The 13,518-nt window shown below is 34.1% G+C and overlaps 1 protein-coding gene and 1 pseudogene across 2 annotated transcripts in view; one reads left to right on the top strand and one right to left on the bottom strand.

Moving 5' to 3' along the window:
• Positions 1 to 13,518, bottom strand: part of HMCN1 (hemicentin 1) — a 482,690-nt gene that overhangs the window by 409,337 nt on the left and 59,835 nt on the right. The window lies entirely within an intron of this gene.
• LOC112857959 (U4 spliceosomal RNA) lies at positions 12,959 to 13,086 on the top strand (annotated as a pseudogene).

The following is a 13,518-nucleotide window of genomic DNA, read 5'->3' as shown; positions in this document are numbered from 1 at the left end:
GCAGCATCCGTATTGAGTCATTCTCGCTGCTAGGATGTTACCCAATACTGACCACTGGTTTTTCCATATTATATTCCAATTTGCCTTTATTGCTAATCAGATACAGCTGACATTAGCATATAAATGTCATCTAACATTATCTAAAATGTATTCTGTTAACAGCAACGTGTAAATAAGGAAATTGTTTTAATCTCTTTTCCTATTAACAATAAATTGAATATATATTTGGGAGTCACAATAGGATGAGCACTATATAAGAGATTTGAAAGCTGTTATCAGGCTACTGGTATAAAATTCTGGGAACCTCCTCCCCATTTAAAATATTACAAGCATCCTTCAATATATGGTGACTACTTTTCAAGCATTAACATGGTAGAAGGAGACGTCACTGACCACTTTACAAAGTCAGCTTAGCATATAGATTGACAAATCTGTGTTAGTAACTGCCTATAATCTGTTCTTCTTTTAGGTCTCTCAACTTTCCATTCTGTCCAGATAGTGACACATTCCATGATCATGCTAGACGCCCTTCCTTAAGCAGGAAACAAAATGGAATTTTTCTGGTCAAGGCAAAAAGACTTCCTTACTCAACTGGTCCCAATTTTCCCTTATGTCAAACTTAGTCCATTAATTCATGTCTGGATTCTGACTCCTGGATACATTCATTACACAGTCTCCTGGGCTCAATATTGCTAAAGAAAAACAGCATTATCACAAAGTTATGGAATACACAGTAGTATGTGAAATTAATAATAAACAAATCAAAGTGGTATTCTGCAATATAAATAAATAAATAAATAAATAAATAAATAAATAAATACATACATAAATAAATACATAAATAAATAATTAATTTCGCCAGGAATTCCAGACATCTGCAAGTCTTAGGTGGCCAAGTTGCAAGAAGTGACAATTTGTAAGAATAGCAACAGCCTCAAAACTGAAGGGTTGTTTTCACAGATAAACAGGTTGGTAAAGCTAATGGCATTGCTGTTAGTTATACTTCATGGGTTAGCGTATGTGCATTTTTAAAGTTAGAGAAAACAAATAATTGCATAATATGGTCACTAACTTGTACGGAGCACACTAAGGTCGGTTTTTCCCCTAAGTTGCATACCTAAAATAATAAAGTTGGCAGTAAGATCTATACCTCTTGCTTTTAAAAATGCTTTTAACACTAGCAAAATCACCCCCACAGCAAATACTCTAAATAATGGAAGTAGAGATTTGAAATTCATATTCAAAATAAAGTCACTCTTTCATCTACATACTCCCTGGAGTGCCTTGTACGTATGAGTACAGTTCTAGGCAGTGTGGATGATAAAACATAGCATCTACTTTCAAGAATCCAAAGTAACTATAGGTACTTACAATCCCATAATGAAAAATAATAACTTGTTCAATTTGCAAACAATTGATATGCCTGTTTTCTATATAAAAGAACCTAAATTCGAGGACTTGACAGGTCATTTCTCATCCCACTTAATAACTTGCCCCCATTTCCTCATGGTCTATGTCAAACAATATGTTATTGCTAATTAGATCATTCTTGCGATACCCTCCTTCAAAATTATCTAGTGAGTGTTTTTGAGTGATCCATCAATGATTATAAGTGCAAAATTATTGAGGTACAAAGCTCTTTAATTTGCCATTGGTGTCAAGCATGTTTTTTTCTTGTCTAACCAAAAAGATTGTTCACTTTTTTTTTTTTAGCAAGAAAGCCTCATATTTTTACCCTCTACAACCCCTAAATTATTCTAGTTTTATAATAATATTTAATAAATACTAAGTGCAACACTATAATTAAAAGACAACCTCCTAAGATATAATAAGTAGGAAAGATAAAATAGATGCGTTTGTTGCCAAGTGAGTCCTCAGTGGCTAAATGACTTCACCAAACACAAAATTTGTCTTCTATTAATCAGATTACATTATTGTTAAATAAGAAGCATGAGCTTCCACTATATCTAGGTAGGACTGGGAGTGATTTCCCCAAAGAACTCAGCTTTAATTGTTTATCTATTACTAGCATTTATTGTACTGTGAAAACCAGTATACATTGGGAAGTTTCCCCCCACCCCTGTCTCTAGCACTAATTTTCAGCTATACGAAACATGTTCAGAGAAACATAATCCATTTAAAAGGCAAGAGAATACAACAGTTAAGTCAGAGACTATGATCATCAACGATTGTTTCAGAAGAGTACCCTATCAATTATTGGTTTAAGGGAAGAATACAAGACACAAATTTGAAAGCCTCTTCTCTTTTGAAATTGTCAGGTTGTGTATCTATCTCTCTTCAAATTAGAGGTTAAACTTGATGGTTCATATCTAAAATTTCTTCTTCTGCTTTTTTGGAATTACAGGTTATCATTCAGAATAATATGCAGTATCTTCAGCAGTGAATCAAAAAGTGCCACAAATGTAGAAGTCATATGTGAGCCAGACATGCTCACATGAACTAACAACATCTTAAACTCCACTACTGGCTTCTCTGTGACTTTGAGTAAACTCCACATCCTATACATCTACTCATCAATTCTTCACGACTTCCCCAGGATGTATCTAAGCTTGGTTTTGCAGCCATTTCTGTTTCATTTCCCGCTGTGTGCATTTCCTCAGTATACATTCAAGGTAAATCAAATGCAGTATAGCAAAATTATAACAATTTACAGAAGAGCAATCTCAGGGTTCAAATCCAAAAATAATGCAAAAGGATAAAAAAATTTTCTATTAAACTGTAAATTATGGTTTTATTATATATAGACTGGTAAAATGTATGCTTCATACCATAATATATAAAATTCCTTATAAAATTATTCCCCAGGATTTTGGTCCTCCCACAGGAGTCAATCCTCTGGAAGTCCATTTGTTATTCAGCACTGGAATACAGCGCCACCTACTGGTAATTGTAGATCCATCTTCTATATGCTAGACTTAACTAAATTTATTTTCATCAAAGCTGACCCAAAGCTATGTATCCTTACAAGAGTAATTAGAATTTGATTTTGCTTAAAATGTGTCCCAAAATAAAATTAAATAGAAGTAATTTTTCTAGTATACTGTTTCTATTCTGGCTTATTTATATTTTAACTAGGCAGTCAAATAAAGTCTCAGTAATTTACCCTGTTCCTATGTACCCCCATTTCAATTTTAATGAACAAAATTTAAATAATTAAGTATATATACATTTATATATATGTGATTCATTCATTCACAAATATTATTAAGCACCTACCTTTTACAGACCATGTCCCATGTTAGGTTCTAGGAAACACAATTGAGCAAAGTAGACATGGACTTACAGTATAGTTGAGGCACAATAATTAAACAAATCCTTATTCAGATATCACTATCATTTCAATCAGATGCAGTAAGGAAATCATCAGGAAATGCTTTCATGAGGAAAGCATGTGAAAGTGTGCCCATGTACACTGGGTTAGAGAAAACTCACACTAGTTATCTCTGTGAAACTACAGTATTGTGTATTTGGAAATTTTATGCTATGTATTTTCTCTCTTACATAAAAAAGGAGTTAGCACTCATTTCCAACTCACTGAGCACGATGCATATCAATGAAGGAATAAATGTGTGTGGGTTTGTGAATATACGTAAACATATTACAAGCAAGTGACAATATTGGGCTAATTAACAGCTAGCGGATAACTAAATTGCCAAAAACATTTTCAATACTTTCCCTTAATTATTCAATTATTCTTATTTCATGTACAAATATATGAACTGTTTGAAAAGCCTAATATCTATACTAAACATTTACCTTTAAAAATTCATAATGTGAGGGGCTCAGTCAGTTAAGCATTGGCTCAGTTGGTTAAGCGTCCGACTTCAGCTCAGGTCATGATCAGCTCGTGTGTTCGAGCCCCATGTCGGGCTTTGTACTGAAAACTCAGAGCCTAGAGCCTGCTTCCAATTCTGTGTCTCCCTCTTTCTCTGCCCCTCTCCTGCTCACACTCTGTCTCTCTCGTTCAAAAATAAATAAACATTAAAAAAATTTTTTAGGGGCGCCTAGGTGGCTTAGTCAGTTAAGCGTCCAACTTCAGCTCAGGTCATGATCTTGCGGTTTGTAAGTTTGAGCCCTGAGTCAGGCTCTGTGCTGACAGCTCAGAGCCTGGAGCCTGCTTTGGATTCTGTATCTCCTTCTCTCTCTGCCTCTGTCACACTTGCAGTCTGCCTCTCTCTCTCTCTCTCTCTCTCTTAAAAATAAATAAATATAAAATTTTTTTAATTTAATTCACAAAGTGGGCTCAGTAATGGGAAACAGATCATATATAGAGACCTAACTTCTAATATCTCAAATATTATGGGTTTTATAACCAATAGATAAGAAGAGAATGTGAAAAAGCTAAAAGGCATTTCAAATAAGATCACTTTAATTTTTCTTGGAACTGCATGTGGCAAGACATCTTTTTTTTTTTTAAGAAACAATCCCAGTAAGTCAAAATTATATTTATTTTTTCATGACAGTTAGCTCTTAAAATGGTCCAGTCTCTTCTATATGTGTTTTCCACGGGTTTGAGTATAGGTATGCTTTTCAGTCAAACATATCAAATATAATAGTAAAATTATTTCAGTAGAAATATATTAAGAGGCTTGCCATTTGCAACAACGTGGATGAAACTAGAGTGTATTATGCTAAGTGAAATTAGTCAGAGAAAGACAAATATCATATGACTTCACTCATATGTGGAATTTAAGATACAAAACAGATGAACATAAGGAAAGGGAAGCAAAAATAATATAAAAACATGGAGGGGGCAAACCATAAAAGACTCTTAAATACAGAGAACATACTGAGGGTTGTTGGAAGGGTTTTGGGTGGGGAGATGGGCTAAGTGGACAAGGGGCATTGATGAGGACACTTGTTGGGATGAGCACTGGGTGTTATATGTAGGGGATGAATCATTGGATTCTACTCTTGAAATCATTGTACTATATACTAACTAACTTGGATGGAAATTAAAATTTTTAGTTTAATTTAATTTAATTTAAAACTCTTAAAAATGTATTGAGAGGAAATTGGCCAAATAATTTAGACAGGACATAGCAATGAGCCCATTCACCAAACACTCATTCCTTTCCTTCCTTATTATCATCACTTGTAATATTGCCCTAAAAATAACAACATATTACTAAGCAGATGTAAATTTTTTATAAAGTTGACCATCTGAAACAACTATGTACTACCTAGAGATTAGCTGATGGGGTTACTAAAAGCTGACTACTCTTACTCTAACAGGATCTGCTTTAAATAGAAAACAACTGACCTTCATAAACATTATTAAATCTGTCTCCAGTTTTCTGTAACATCACCATTTGTACAGAAATGCCCTAGAAATTAGTTCATCTCATTAACTGAGACAATCTTAAAATATCTAACAAGTATTAGGAAGAAAAATGTGCAAAAATAATTCCAAGAAGGAAGGTCTTGTAGTTAATTCAGTACGTTCAGCATTTTCTTTCAATCTTTTTGTTAAACAATCCAGTGAAGGCTTGTGCTTCTGTGTTTATACGTACATTTACCTTTTCAGAGCAAGAGTGAGAGAGAGAGAGAGATCACACTGCCCTGTCTTTCCATGGGAAAGATCTATGGGAGAAACAGGTTACACCAACAGACCCTCACACTTTTTTCTGTTTCAAGTAGCCTGATAAATGGAGAATGCCACACATCATAGCCCTAAATAGATACGTGCATTTTAATAGAAGCACCCACTGAGGGCGGGACACACAGATTTCTTTGAGGAGCCTGAATAAGAGAAACTACTCTGTCCCTTAACAACCCCTGCTCAGATTGAGAACCCCAAATGACTTTTTTTAAAGCATTTTTTTTCAAAATTCTATAAAACTATTCCTATCTTAAGTCCTAAACGTAAGGACATGTGGAAATGAAATCAACAAATAGACTAAAACTCATGGATACGCACAAAAAAATTGAGATTGAATTTCATGACACTTGAAAAACATTTCGTGACAAACTTAACTTGTTTGAGAGAGTGGGGGTGTGGGGTGTTTTTTAATAAGCAAATGCAGATGTTGAGGGAAAAATGTTTAGTTTTTTGACACTGTTCTTTGCTAACAAAATTGCAAATGTTTTCCATAAGCAAACAGTGTTGAAATGTCTGAATATTTTTTTCTTAAACCACCACCCAGCTGAACTCTGAAAACGAGAATTTACCAATTTACTGTTAATGAGCTTATACATTTAATATTTTCTGACGAATATTTCTTTGTATAACTTTTAACTTATTTTCCATGCCTTTATAAATTTAAATAATTATGGGAAGAATTCATGGTCTTGCCATGTTGTACACACATATACACACACACGAACACACACTAAGTTGGTATTTGTTCAACTGTCACTCTTTAGGAACATATTGAAAGTTGTTCATAAACAGATTATGGGATGAAATATTTCATTTTACTCCATACAGCAGTTTGGACCCATCTTCATGTAATGTACAGAACTACCCATGTGTAAGTATTCACTGTCAAATCAGAAAAAATATGCAACAAGAAAAACACTGATGCAAGTATATTTAAGTTCCATTTTCAGTCATTACTGTGATACCTCTGAATCTTTTTATTGGACTAAATATTTTTTTCCCTTTTAAACTAAAAATGTTCATTGATTATATTTGATAAGTTTCACTTCCATCTCTTCCCATACTCTGTTTGCAGAATACAAAATTGTTCAATCAGTAGGACAACTTTCTAAATGCAGTTATAACACAGCAGCCCTATCAAAATACTAAGAATGCATAGATCAATGGAAACACTGACAGATGAAAGAGGACCCAGGTTGAATAATTTAACTGCAGACTATGTCTCCCTCCTCATTCCATTAAACAGGTTGACAAAGACTCTTGTGTTTCAGTGCTAAAACCAAAGTATCAAAAGATTATTTCTCAATTATCAATAATCCTTGAAAAGAGCTTCAATGATGAGCTTATCTTTCCAAGAGTTTATTTCCTCACCTGTAATCTCCTCACTAGATAAGACTTACAATAAGTAAGGCCAAAGGAATTTCAGATTACAGAATAAGAATTGGTACCAAGGAGAAAAATAATACCATAAGGATGACCTAATTTCCCCAACAAATATTTGAAGTTTCTACTGGGTAGTGGCAGGAGTTTGAAGTACTTGAAAAAGTATCTTAAACCTTTCAGAGTGGTGAGTAGTGACTGAAAGCAATTTACTATAAATCTTTTAAATGCAGACAAGATCTAAATACTTTTGGAGTACTTCATACCTGGCTAATCCCAACATCCATTTATCAGAAAATATGTTAAAATTCTACTTACTATTACTTCCAGAAATGCGAACTGTGCAAGGGTAAGGATCACCTTTTTAGCAACATTATTTTCCTATCTTCATAACCCAACTGAATACAAAATGCATAATAGGGACTTCAGGAATGCCTGAAACTATTACATATATGTATATATAATGCCTATGAATTTCCAGTGATGTATATATATAATCACATGTGTGTATATGTATACATGTATGTGTATATATCATCATATATACATATAAACATAATTGTTAATGGAGTAAAGAAGAAGAAAACACATTTTATTAATCATGAGTATCTTAAAGATTCTTACTAATAAAGCTTAATAAAAGAGACTTTCAAAATTAAAATTCTTGGGGAAAACTGCCAAAATCTGTTTCCCAGAAAATGTCCTTAGTCTCCAACCCTGTCTGTAAAATGGGGTTTTTACTATGGTGAAGGAAAATGCTTGGCTCTTTCTTATTCTTAGACATATGTTAGGAATGAAAAAGATGTTAATAAAGTGCTTATATGTCCTTTGGGGGAAAAATTCTATACCATGTGGTATCATAAGGTAAGTCAAATATAATTTGAGAAAAGGTAATTACCCATTTGAATCCTTTGGCTCCGGATCATAGGAAAGGAGGGTGGGTAATGTAACCTTGAACAAGTATCTGGTATAAATTAATAACTATCCATTCCAAAGAGCTAATCCATTACGTACTGCCTATTGCTATTTCCCTTGTGAATACTTTTGACTTTTGTAAGAGTTGCCCAAAAGATCCATGTTGGATGCCATCACATTATTAAGGGTCAAAGAAAGAAATATTGATCTGCCAAGAAAAATGGGACAGTTAACCTCTCATGTCATTCAGATGCCTGAAGAGTAGAGAAGGTCAAATGTTGAAGGATTCCCTTACTTCATATTGTTTATCAAGTCAGACTGAACTATAATATGAAATACAGATGTACGTTTATTCCCACAAAAAATAATTTTGTAGGAAGCACCACAACCCATTCAAAACTTTAATAAGTTTCCATAACACAAGTAATAACAAAAACAGAAATAAACTGTCAGTTTTTAAGTGATCTTTCAATTAATTATTTTTATAATTATTTGGAAATTTCAAAACAGAACTGTCTCTAAACATCCAAAAATTGGATCAGAAAGCTCCATGCCTTAAATGTTTTAAAGCAGAATATTTGTCACTTGAACATTTGAGCATACTAATGTTTCCAAGATATTTTAGAAAACTAGTAAAGTTATACCACTTAATTCGTTATCTCTTATCTTTCAGATTTCAAGGGGAAAAAAAGTCTTGTTATAAAATAATTTTTGAAGAAAGGATCCAAAGTAAGGATATAAAATTCATAAACATGAAGGAAGTGATACTAAAGACAGGAATGCAAAGTTCATTCTCACAAATTATAAATAATGTTGGAAGGCTTATTTAAAGGAGATTTTGAATCCTAACACCAAAATAAAGTCACCCAAGAGTAGCCTTTTGGCTAAAACTTGTCTTACTCTCAAATATGCGTGTGTAAAAGCATGTGTGCATATGGGTGTATGTATCTGTGTGCACATGTGTATATTTGGTTTTGACTGTGTATGTATATGAGCAAGTGTAAACATAAACAGTGTGTACACACATGTATTTGTAGGTTAGTGTGTGAGTGTGCATGAGTACGTGTGTGAATCTGTGTATATGTATGTAAGTGTACATGGACATGCATGTGTATGATGTGCTTGTGCGTGTGTACATGTGGGTACACATGTGAGTGTGCTAGTTCACTTTCCTCAGTTAGATTTATTCTTCATGTTCTGAGAAGCAATCTTATTTGTGAACTATGTAGAATATATAACAGCTAAATAGAGTTAAAGTATTACATGCAACTATTGGGTTGAGGAGTGGCAGGATGATAAAGTCTGAATATTCACTCTTTGGTACCAAAATATAATCCTTTATTTTACAAGGACGATTTAATCTGCAACAGGAAACAGTCAAACTGAAGTCACACGGAAAAATTTCCATATCATTCAAGGTTTTTGAATGTTTCTAAGTCATTTAGATAAAGACTTTCTTCTAACAGAAAACCTGTTTTAGCTTCTCTTACAATCTTCAACATCCAAGTAGCTCAAACCTTACACATGCCTCTTTTTACGAATTACTATTGTAATCAAGTGCATGATTTTAAGTATTTTCAACCAGTGAGGAAAAAACCCAATTGTTTCACAGACGAAATGTTAAGGAAAAAAATTGTAACACAGGAAATGAGAATGGGAAGCCTTTCCTAACAAGCCTAATAAGTCAACCCTCTCAATATATTGCCTGCATCAAGCCACATCAAATAAAGTACACATAACCAAAACACAGTGGACATTTTACTTATGTCCTCACAATATTATGGCAATACAAATCTTCAGAATGGGTTACATTTAATTTTCAAACTCCGAAACATAAAAAGACCCTTTCTAAGAAGACAATTTGCAGAAGAGAAATGAAGCAAGAAACAATGACAATGTATGTGAGAGATGCTTGGTAAATACTGCTGAATGAAACTTCTCCTGTTGGACTTGCTATATAACGTAAATCTGAGAAAAGCACTCCCCAGACAGCAGAAGCAGAAAGCGTACTGGCTAAGAATGTGGGCTCTAGAGTTAGACCACATTCAAATCCTCTTTATGTCTCTGTCCAAGCATCTAACCTCGTACTGCCAGTTTCCTCACCTACAAAATAATAGAACCACACTGTAGAGTTATTGTGCATTTAAATGAGTTAAAACAGTGATAAATGGTATGTAATAAGCTCTCAGTAAAAGATGATGATGATGATAATGATGATGATGATGATGATGATGATGATGATGATGATGATGATGTCAAGTTTGTTGTGCTTGGATTCACTCCACAGTCAGCTCTTACTTCCTTCAGCTAGAATGACTTTTCTACAATGGGGAATTTTTTCCCAAGAATAAAAACGACAGGATTCTCTTTTGTTAGCCCATTTTGTTAATAGAAAATGAGCCATGCCACAATCATGAATATGGCACTAAATAGTAATGGTTAAGGTACATATTTTGCCTGCACCAGCATCAACTCAACTATTGGCTCTACCAACACATGAGCATTTCAGGGAGAACACACACCTGACATGCTGTACTACCCAAACAATCTTCAGGAATGCCTTTTGTACTTCTAACAATGGGTCAGACTTAGACATAGGGGGTAAAAGACAGAGACAAAGATTGAGATGGAGAGAGAAATAACGTGTATGCTACAGCAAAATCCCGTTTTCCCAGAATAAATTCTCAAAAAGATCAAATGGTTAAATTTTTTTCACAAAAATTAGATATTTCCCTAAGGATTTTTTTGAAGGAGATAAAATACACGTTCCTTTTTTGTTCTTTATTAATAATGAGGTATGACAAAAATCAACAATGCATCCCATAAAGTTTGGAAGTGTCCACCAAATTTTATCTGATAAGCAGTTACTTTCAGTTCACACATAAAAAAATTGACAGTTCTACCTAAACGTTATTAGGTAACAATGACATTTTTACTATTTCCTAAGGTAAAATATTTGACTTTCAACCTCTCCACTTGATAATTGTGGAATGGGGAGTGCAAAACTGTCAGCTGTTCACTTCATAAGTATATTTGGGGGATTGGATTACTAATTAAAAAATACTTTGAAAATATGATCCAAAATATTATAAATTCTACTATAATTGTAACTGTGAAAAGCATTTTAATGCCTTTAGAATAAGAAAGATGTAATTATATCTCACATACTTTTCTCATACCCTAATCTAAAGCTAGGTAAGGGAAACTCAACAGTCTACCATAAATTTAAGGAACATCTACCACCATAATAATTTTTCCCCACTGAAAATCTAATTGAAATGATTCAGGGTACAGTTTCCAATAGAATCTATCAGATGTACTATTCCTTCCAGATGCTAGGCTCATGCATTTCTAACCAATCATAACAAGTCAATAGGGAAATAGTATAGTTGAAAAAAACAAAACAAAACAAAACACTAGGTCAATAGACATTACTTCAATACGATGCACATTCTTTCCAAAGGCAGGAATCTGTAGACTCACCATAACACTCTAAGACCCCTCTGAAGTTTAGAGAGCCGGGACTTAGGAAGACTATTAAAAAAAAAAAAAAAAAAAAAAAAAGAACTGCTACAGTCAGGACAGGAAACAATTAAGGCATAAATAAGAATTTTGGCAGAATCAGGTCAAAGTTAGGACACATTTAAGAAATGCCCTAAAGGTGAGACTAACAGATGAATAATGAAGTAATGGGTGAAAATGAGAGTAGGAGATGTATTTGATGCTAAAATAACCCATTTTCAAGCACATGAAAGCTTTGAGTTGAAAGTCATAAAAGTGTTTTTAAACATTTACAACAAAATTTCCTAAGGATTTGGGTTGTGGGGTTCCATGGCCACTCCTGAAATCTTCCAGGAGGTGAAGATGCACTATGAATGTGAGATCAATCAGCCTTTCTTTTTCTTTAGTCAGTGAAGCACTCTTGTGATATTCACAAGAAAAAGATCTAGATATTTTAGTTTAGGTAATAAGCATTCTGGAAGACTGTCAAACAGACAACAACTCAGTAAACGTCAGAATCACGGTGACTTCACTTATAATGTGAAAAGCAGTCAAAGTTTCAGTAAGCAGATATTAGACCATGTGTTAGCATGATTTTTGTGATACTCAATGGCTAATTATTAGTGTTACTCACTTTTGGAATTATATAATGTACAATATCATACTTTCATTACTAAAAATTTACTTTGAAAGCATAGAGTATATGGTGTGCATTCTTTAGCAATCTCAATTTTCAAATGAACGTAAAAAATACATTGACTTTGGGGCACCTGGGTGGCTCAGTTGGTTGAACATCCCACTTGGGCTCAGGTCATAATCTCACTGTTCCTGAGTTCAAGCCCTGCATCTGGCTCTCTGCTGTCAGCACAGAGCCCACTACAGATCCTCCCTCTCCCTCTCTCTCTGCCCCTCCCTGCACTCTCTCTCCCTCTCCCAAAAATAAGTAAGTATTAAAAAAAAAAACACACTGACTTGCAAACTCTTGTGACCCACCTGGTTCAGGAAGTGTGGGAAGAGATAAATAAAAAATTATGTCTTTTTTCTGTATCCATTCATGTATCTGAGGCTCCAACAGAGATATTTCAAAAATAAAGAGAAAGAATTTACTTCTGTTGACAGATAACTTAAGAATCCAAGACGACTTATTCTGAGGACAACTACTAAGTGATAGCCAAGAAGCAATGACTAAAGTTTGCTGAATCCCAGAACCTTGGATCAGAAGGAAACTTGGATGTCATCTCTTCCATCTCTGTTTTATAGATGACAAAGCTGAAGGGTGGATTTACCCAACTTTTCACAACTAGTGGGCATCACAGGAGAGGGTCAGAATGCTTTAACATAAATGAAAAAGATGGGCATAAAAAGCAGTGTCTGTAGTATAAGAAAATCTTAAAACAACTGGAATTCTACTTAATTCTACTTTCCTCTCTCTAAGTAGGTATGGATGGACTATTCAAAAGTACCTTTTCTGCCTCATCCTTTCTCCACCTCATTCTTTTTATTTATATATTTTAATTTATTTTTAAATGTTTTTATTTGAGCTTTACACAGTGGCAGTATCGTAGCCACCGAGGTTTATCCGAGGTGCGATTATTGCTAGCTGAAAACTTTCCCAATGTTTTTGAGTAGAGTTGACATACAATGTTATATTGGTTTCAGGTGTAAACATAGTGATTCGACACCTCGGTACGTTTTGCTGTGTTCACAAGTGTAGCTACCACGTGCCGCCATACAACGCTATTACAGTACCGTCGACTATATTCCCTGTGCCGTATGTCTATCTCATTCTTTAAATGTTGGAAGAACATTGCTGCTAGAAATCAGTATTTCAACTCCTTTTCTTTTTCCCACCCCAAATTCTTTTGGAAGGTAAAACTGACTGGAAAAAAATGTTATCAAAAACAAAAATAATGGATCTTTCAGTTTAAATGACCAGATGTTGCCTCCATTCCACAGATAAAATATTCATCTTTGTTTCTATAGACTTGAGTTACAAGAATAAGTGTTTATAATGAAATTCCTTTATAGTTATAAAAATGTCTGTCTTTCTATCTATCTACACACACACACACACACACACACACACACACACACACACT

This window comes from Puma concolor, chromosome E4, assembly GCF_028749965.1.
Source record: "Puma concolor isolate L17-30 chromosome E4, mPumCon1.1.hap2, whole genome shotgun sequence".
Classification (NCBI taxonomy): domain Eukaryota; kingdom Metazoa; phylum Chordata; class Mammalia; order Carnivora; family Felidae; genus Puma; species Puma concolor.
This window is presented reverse-complemented; position numbering and strand designations above follow the sequence as displayed.